This window comes from Henckelia pumila, unplaced genomic scaffold (genome assembly GCF_033568475.1).
Source record: "Henckelia pumila isolate YLH828 unplaced genomic scaffold, ASM3356847v2 CTG_466, whole genome shotgun sequence".
In the NCBI taxonomy this organism is placed as follows: Eukaryota; Viridiplantae; Streptophyta; class Magnoliopsida; order Lamiales; family Gesneriaceae; genus Henckelia; species Henckelia pumila.
In genome coordinates this window covers 2624521-2632996 of record NW_027331833.1, presented here as the reverse complement: position 1 = coordinate 2632996, position 8476 = coordinate 2624521, and the positions used below count along the sequence as shown (strand labels likewise).

The 8476-nt window shown below is 33.6% G+C and overlaps 2 long non-coding RNA genes across 4 annotated transcripts; both read right to left on the bottom strand.

Annotated features, from left to right (window-relative positions):
• Window positions 1–2256: 2256 nt before the first annotated feature.
• Window positions 2257–3776, bottom strand: LOC140872679 (uncharacterized). Its single transcript, XR_012147882.1, has 5 exons — window positions 3678–3776; window positions 3143–3217; window positions 2920–3036; window positions 2788–2822; window positions 2257–2454 (listed from the first exon to the last, which is right to left on the bottom strand). It is a non-coding gene; the product is annotated as an uncharacterized lncRNA (long non-coding RNA).
• A 281-nt stretch (window positions 3777–4057) lies between these two features.
• LOC140872612 (uncharacterized) lies at window positions 4058–6712 on the bottom strand. 3 transcript variants are annotated; one of them, XR_012147875.1, is made up of 7 exons: window positions 6657–6712; window positions 6441–6530; window positions 6237–6301; window positions 5476–5611; window positions 5318–5368; window positions 5044–5115; window positions 4058–4519 (listed from the first exon to the last, which is right to left on the bottom strand). It is a non-coding gene; the product is annotated as an uncharacterized lncRNA (long non-coding RNA). The 3 variants fall into 3 exon arrangements; XR_012147873.1 differs by having other exon boundaries at window positions 6441–6706; XR_012147874.1 differs by having other exon boundaries at window positions 5476–5584; window positions 6441–6706.
• Window positions 6713–8476: the final 1764 nt, after the last annotated feature.

The following is an 8476-nucleotide window of genomic DNA, read 5'->3' as shown; positions in this document are numbered from 1 at the left end:
TATCATCATGTCTCATCATAACATTCATTAATTCGTGTTTCATCATCTTTCATTTCATCACCATATCATCGTATCATCATAACATATCATTCATTATGAAGAATCATTGAAACATCACAATTTCCGTCTTAACTTTCATTTAATGAACATAAATCTTTACTCGATAACTTCATGCATGTCATAAATGATACAAATCATACATTCATATTGAGCATAGGTTTCATGAATGAAACTTATACATGTAAATACATCACATAACGTGATCAATTCACGTGAGTCGTTCTTTTCATTCTTGACGCTAAAACTTGAAAATTTTTGCATAAGAACTCTTAAATATATTTTAGAAGAATTAAAAAATCATAACCATGAAATTAGGACCCTAAAATAACATTAAAAACATGAATTTTGAAGGCCATGCGCGGCCTCATCACTTCTCAGGTGCGGGCGCGCATGCCCTGCACAGGAAGCCTATTGCAAGCGTTCAAACTATATTTTGAGGCATGAATTTGGAAAAGTGATAAACATGAATGTTGTAGCCCTTTGTCTTAGCTTTAAAATTCCTTGGTTTCACCCTAATTGGATTTTTCAGTAAAACGTTATACTCATTCTACCAAAATGTGTCACTGCCAAAAATACAAAAAACTTTACATACTTTGGGGCAATTTTGGCCAATCTTCAAAATGGATTTGACAAAACTCAAAACATGAAAGTTGTAGATATATGAGCTAGATTTCAAATAAAATTGGCCTCATATCATTTTAATTTTTACACTAGTTTTTATCCTCAAAATTGTAACGAGTGTCGCTAATCCGGTGCCACCGAACACATGTCATATTTCAAAGATTTATCTTGAAAAGTAACTCAACAATTTCAAAATATAAAAACTCATACTTTTTACATTACATAACTAGAATAAACTTTCATCAAACTTCAAGAACACATCAAACCTTCAAAAGATTCAACTTCTCAACCATAATTCAATAACTCGTAAAGAACGATCTAGTTTTACGATTTCAACAATCCATAACTTCATACTCATGATTCCATGCTTCTTCAAAATTATAAATCCATTAAAACATGCACATCAACATACATTTTTGTATCGAAATAATTATACTCTTGAATGGGTTTCAAAACTTTAAATTACTTGCACTTGCCTTTGATCTTTGAAGAACGGAATCAACATGGAATTGTAGAGATCTAGCCTTACTCAAATGGAATTGAGACATGCCAAAAAGGTATCCGAAGGAAGATGAAATCCAAGAGATTGTTTATCTGTTCCTAATATCAAAATAACACCTTTACATGGTGAGGAGACACCAAAAACCGAAGACAAAATCAAAGAAGAAATGCAGTAGAAAATGTGTGCAAAAACAGCTTACAAGAAGGCTTTGATCTAGGCTGAAACATCCACTAAAAATAGGGATTTCATAGCTCAAATTGAAGGTACGGATGTAAGAAAGATAACCCTTTAAATGGATTGAATTTGGAACTTCGGATGAAGGAGATATGAGTCATCTACTGCAGCTGCTCCAAGGAAGGCGAGTTGGAGAGTTGGAGGTTGAGAGGGAAATGGGGAAGAAAGGAACATGATAAAATGGGGAAGGAAAGAGGAGAAGGGAAAATTCATTGATGGAGGGAGACAAGGAGAATATGGGTGGGGCAAAGGAGAAGAAAAATGGTTCGGTGGTTGGAATGACTACATTAATACATAGTCTATCCAACATGCTACAAATCGGACTATTAAAATTTTTCCTCTCGATGAATAAAATAAAACTATATCAATATTATACTCAAAATACTCTTATAATCATTTTCTTCGATCTCATTCATAGGCTAGACTCGTTTTCTAAGTCCAGAACCAATTCCCCCGAGAAAACATTAAACTACCTTGCAAGGCATCACTACAACAAAAACGGGATACAACAACGGATATAATCCGTTGTCGTAGGGGTCAAAAAACCGTTGTAATTTAAGGTGTTGTCGAAAATATACCCAACAACAACGGATTTTATCCGTTATCGTTTCAAAATCCGTTGTCTTTTCCTTGTAATGACAACGGTTTTTATCCGTTGTCGTATATAGAACTTTTAACAACACCGAAAATTACAACAGTTTTAAAATGACAAAGACAACATATTTTATCCGTTGTCGTTGCTCAATAACAAAACAAAAAAAAATTAATATACCAATTTTCAATATTATAAATAAAAAAAAATTTAAAATTTCTAAAATAAAATTTAATGTACAATTTTTCAATATTACAAATCAATATTCTAATTCTAAATTCTAAATCAATCTACACTAGAAAATATATCGATCGAGTTATGAACAAGTCTATATAAATTAACTCGTAACTTTCCTATACATCGAGTTATGAACTAATCTATATAAATTAACTTGGAACACTCCTTCTAGATTAACATCCACCATTATCCCTTGCATCCCGACTATCTGCACAAGTTGAAAAATTCAAGTAGTAGAAAAAAGTATCAACAACAGTAAACATCAGCATTTCCTTTCTCATCATTCTTATCTTCTTCTACAAAAACACAAGAAATAAATTAAGTCACTACAGATTTTTGTAATTTGAGTATACATGTTTCCACATCTAAGCAGATTTCAAGAACACAAAACACAGTAGTTTCATCAATTTCTTCATTAGAGTAAATTGTTTTCATGAACTGTGAACAAACACATAGATTATATTAGTAAAAAAATCAATAATGAAGAAGCAAAATGATATAAAGACAATTATTTAAGAATACTCTGAAAAAAAAGCAATACCGAATTTCAGAGTCCTTCTGCTCTCGAGGACTAATCTGCAATAACACAAAGCCTATCAGAAAAATGTCAACTGCAAAGCAGGAAAACCTCACAATCACCCTATAAAAAAAATAAAAATTATCTCAAACTTACCTCACTGGAAAATGCCAATAAATATTTTAATTTTTTTTCTAAACGTGCAGTGAAAAAAAATCTGGGAATGCCACCTTTCCCTAGATCTGCAACTGGATTCTTGGAAAGCCTGACATCCTGCATAACAAAGCATTTATCATGTAACACTGGGATGTTATCAATTATATTAAAAATGTTCATTGATACAGTCACTGGTAGCTTCGCATTTCACCAAATAACTTACTTTCAAGAGTTCAATATTCTTCTCCGCAGCTCAACTCATCAAAAGAATCCAACTTATCAATCAAAATTTCAGCATCTAATTGTATTTCATCCAAAAAAGATAAAAAAAAAATACAAAACAAGCAAAATCCCCATAAGTGTACTTCCTGCTAGCAAATGTCAAGCCCAACCAAAACAATCCATAAAGCATACAATTCTAGACTGAGCAATTTTCATAAAAAAATCATAATGCATTCAATCTTGAATCAAATCAAGTGTCGCTAGTTGGATATGCAAGATAACTTGAAGCACCATTTATCTTCACACATATTTATCAAATAAATTCATTCCATGACCCAAATCACAATTGAAACACAAAAGCTAAAAAAATACTACCTTACTGTTTCGTGCTCTAAAATTAAGCAGAATCACAAAAAATGCAACAACATGTTCACAGCATTTAAGCACGAAGAACCAAAAATCTGAGAAGCACAGAAATAGACTTAAGCTGAGAACAACAGAAACAGACATACTACTGCAGTTTAGCTATCATTTACCTTTCAATGCCAAATCCTAGTATTTGGATTCTTCAGCACCTACTAAAATACAGGAACCTCAGCATCACAAATCACTGATAATTCATAGGAGAAACGGAGCAAAAATGCAAGAAATAATCTTGCATGTAAGAGATGTATTAGGTCAAATTAATACTTGCACATGAGAATGTCGAGTATTTCCTTATTTGTTAAGTTAAAGTACTGATTTTTGGAGCATTCTTTAGCTACAACAGCCTGCTCCTCGTGGAAACAATCGTGCTTGTACATATATAATTAATGTAGCTAGCATTAATAATCACCAAGCCCACATTCAAGATTCGCAAAATCATATATACTAAGAATTAATTTACCCACCCACCCACCCAATTTTCCTAGCAAACTGGTAAATGCCTGTACAAGCCATTATCCCTTATATAGTGTAAAGCTCCCAGTTTGGCTGCACTCCACAATCACGGTTAAGAAACCAATGATAATTAATAGAACGAGATGCTATTGAGAAACCAAAAAATGTGTTAATTAATTAATTAATTAATTAATAATGGAACACGAATCCATAATCAACAGATGCATGCAGCCCGGGACTTGATTATTAGCTAATCTACCTAGCTAGCGTACAAAAATAACATAATAAAATAAAATTTCTGCCCAGAACTTATAGGAGTAAAACTTCTGCAAAAAGGCGACCATATTAGTCCACTTTTTCGTCACAGCTGCATGCACAAAATCGACTAAATCCGCTCAAAGCTCTGAAATTTTTTTCGAAAGTTGTCGAGTGTTGCTATTTATTCCAAGGAAAAAGCAGAAACTGCTGAGAGATAAAGGATATCGGAGTACTCATCCAGCTGAAATTCACAACAATAAAGAATTAAGAAACATAAAGGAAGATGAAAAACACTATTAAGGGTGGGAGGAACACGTAATTAAGTTTAAATAGCAAAGAAACCCACTTTTCTCCCCGATGGAGTGTTTTTTTAAGGTAGAATGTCCGCTGATTTAAGTTCGAAAATACCAAGCCCAACCTTGTAAATAAATTCAAATATTTATCACAACACAATAAAAAAGGACAACTTAAACTGAATTACACCCCATTTACAACATATATGACCAACTTAAGATCAAACTCATTCAAACAATCAGAAAGTGTGATTCATTTGACGTGCAATTAAAAGAAGACAACTTTCACTACAATATTCATTTTCATAAACAAATCGTGCCAAAGAGGCCAACATATAACAAACATTTTTCACCAGAAACCGATAGAGTAATCTCTCTTCTATATACTCCAGCTTAGTTATTCGACTCTCAAGTGTAGTGAATAATTATTTTGCGAAAACAAAGAATAAACGATTAACGATATACAACCTACCTTCACCAAGCGTGCCAAGGATCACCCCATATAACTCTTTCCCTTAGCATTCTGTCAAGATCAGGGTCGTCCCTACAAAAAAGTCAAACCAAGAAATAAGTATAGCACATTAAGAAGTCACGAACAAATCATTTCGTTCTACCCCTGCATGAATGGCTTCCTCGTTTCCTTCTCCCACAGTCCCACCTATGGGGAAAAAAAACCAAAAGGGTATCCATGCATAAAACTTGGAATGTAAGAATACTGAATACAGATGAAGCTACAAAATTAGAACCTCCGTATGAACACCATACTCCGTGGCAGTATCAACGTGTCTGTAACCAGCCTGTAGCCAAAATTAAATCAACTCAACATTAATTCACACTTGCAAAATTAATATATAAAGCTTAGTATATTAAATATATATCATGATTAGCTCCAGAAAGTACGTACGTAGCTCCACTATGGCTGTGTAAATAGATTGGCGAGAGGATTCAGTTCTCCAAGTGCCGAAGCCTACAACTGGTATTTTGTTGCCACTCCGCAATTTAAATGATTCGACCTATTCTTCATGAGAAACAAATGTTTCCTATGACATGATGATGAAAAGATTTACAGTACTGATAGTTCTGGTCACTCAATTAATTCATTTTTATAGTAAGGATTTGGGCGGACAAGGTTGGGGAAAAGATATCGAATGGCGGGCACGTTAAGTAATTATGTGTCTGTGCCTTAACGCTTGCACATATTCTGTCAAGATCATGCTTTATGGACACAAGATCATTGTGAGAACATCACCACCTTTAAAAATTAACTCAAAACTCACATAATATATTATATTTTCTAAATATTCTGCACTGTCCAGTCCTACTAACATCAACATGGGCACCAACAAAAATTTCCAACAACCGAGATAACTTTTACCAGCAGCAGTTAATTATATCCATAAAATCAAGTTGTCCCTAGAATAAAACCATAAAACCGTTAATCAACAAGTTCATAACCAAAGTGCTACATTTTTTTAATCATAATTCACTAAGAAGCTCCACTGAGGATGGACAACACCCCACATCAAACTTTACGGCGAGAACCGCATTCCTACTCACTAAAACAGTCAAAACAACAAATTTATTTAAACACAAAAAATAAGATAATCTGCACACTCATATACACGTAATAAATTAACATTATTCATGGCTGACAAAGTTTTTTACCTGCAAACAACAGTGAAAACAACAAAACCACGGGCACCCACACTGAATAAATTCCAATCTACAGTCTACATACATAATAACGAAAAAATTTCAAAAATCCCATACAAAATATATGGAAATAAAGTTCAAATATATATATATAGACACATCTAGACACACAGTAAAAAGAATAAGCAACAAAAATGAAAAGGGTCAAAGATTCACCAGCGCTTCAAGAAGTAAAAGGATCTTTCTGCAAATCTTTGAGCTCCTTCAAGATCCGCTTGGAAACCATCTACCCAAAACTTGTCCGATCTAAGTAAAAAATTACGAAGACAAAAGAGAACCAATATTGACATCTATGGTCGAACAGGGGTGACAGCTTCGAAGCTTCAGGTTGCCACTATTGGCATCAAAATGAAGCTTAGGACGATATCTTACCGAATTCTATCTCCAAACACATATTTCCGACGCGGTGGCAGCGAATCGACGGGAAGTTAAAAACCGTTGTCTTTGACATATAAAAGACAATGGTTTTTTAAAAACCGTTGTCTTCTTTCATTAAAATATGGCCAACAACAACGGTTTTTATTAAAACCGTTGTTAAAAGCCAAAAGACAACAGTTTTTTGAAAAAATCATTGTCTTTTAGGTGTTGTTGATACCAACATTTGTTGTAGTGCATAAAAATATATTAGGCATATACCTAACATCAAATAATTTAAATCATAATTTTATAATTCATAATGGTCTATGTTTATTTGAGTTAATTCGTTATGATCCGTGAATTTGCAGTGATTAAATTGATTTTATAGTTCCTAATCATGGTTCTTAGTTTGATATAGACAAAGAGAAGAGATTGCGCTAAAGAGGAGAAGCAAATAAAAAAAATCAGAATTTTCTGCCCAACCCACTGGACCCCCCACGAGCTCGTGGGTACTCGCATGGGTAGGGCAACACACTGCACTATTTTCAAAACAAGGAGGCACCCCAGAGATGCAATCACGGCGCCCCAGAGCCGATGGAAATAATAGGGCAGCGCCCCTGCGCTTTTGGGCAAGCTCACCCGCGACGTTGGAAAAAATAATTGGTTCCTATGAGCTGCACTTGTGCGAAAAATATGCATAATTTCGGAAGTTTTAAAATTCTTGATTTTTCGTGCTTTATTTGACGGGCTTCAAGGACATATAAAAGGGAATACTTGGACCCTAGTAGAAGCAGGAATAGATGCAATACACGCAACAGACGAGAGACGAGAAAACAGAGCAGAAACGGTGGATCAAGTTGGGCAGCTAGGTTTCTCTCCCTTTGATTCTTAGATTATTTTGTTCATCAATTTTTCTAGAGATTTCATGGCCCTTTGAGGATAAGTTTTTATTCTTTATTGAGGAAGACGACACTTTGAAGTTTTATTTTTCTTGTGAGATTTTGATACGTTCATTGTTTGATTTTTTGTTTGAATATCAAGAGTTGTTTGAATTTTATTATCATTCTTGTGCGTTTTATTATTGGCTTGATCACCTAGTAATTTTTCTTACAATCTAAAACTAAATTATATAGCAAATCCGTAATTATTTGATCTCTTTAATTTATGAAGCAACTGCGATTGATAATTTATTCTTTTGAATTTATTATTTCGTAGGAACATCGCTTGACTAGATTAAATACAAACGCTTGTTTGTGTTGATTAGATTCATCAATCTCACTAGTTTTAATGCTACCTTGGATTTTAACCTTTATCGCTTGTATTTTGGTTGATTCATTGGTAAGAGTTAATGTTAGAACTCTAGCTTCTATTTAACTAAAAATTAAGATGAGATAGAAATTGATATTTCAATGATGAATATTCAAATATAAATTAATTATTTTTAGAGAATCGATGATCGAGTTAATAACTTCAAGGGTGTATTCGACTAATACCAAGGCTTGTTTCATTGATTGTTAGTGAATTTAAAATTCAATCTTGCATGCTAGTTATCGTGAATTTTAGAGTTGATATTTATTTATTTTCGTTTTTAGAAGTAAATTCAACAAAAAAAAACTCCCCTTTGTTTACTTTTGGTATTTTTAATTTATAGCACAATAAATTTCAATCTTCCACGTGGGAATGATCCCTACTCTCGCTACTACATATTTATTAATGATTTGTGTGGGTTAATTTGGGCGTGACATGATTAAGCGCTACCACTGACTCTCTGCTGCATAGCTCACATCCTTTTACGATGTTCTACACAAGAAAGTTGTGCGGAATTGGACATCGTT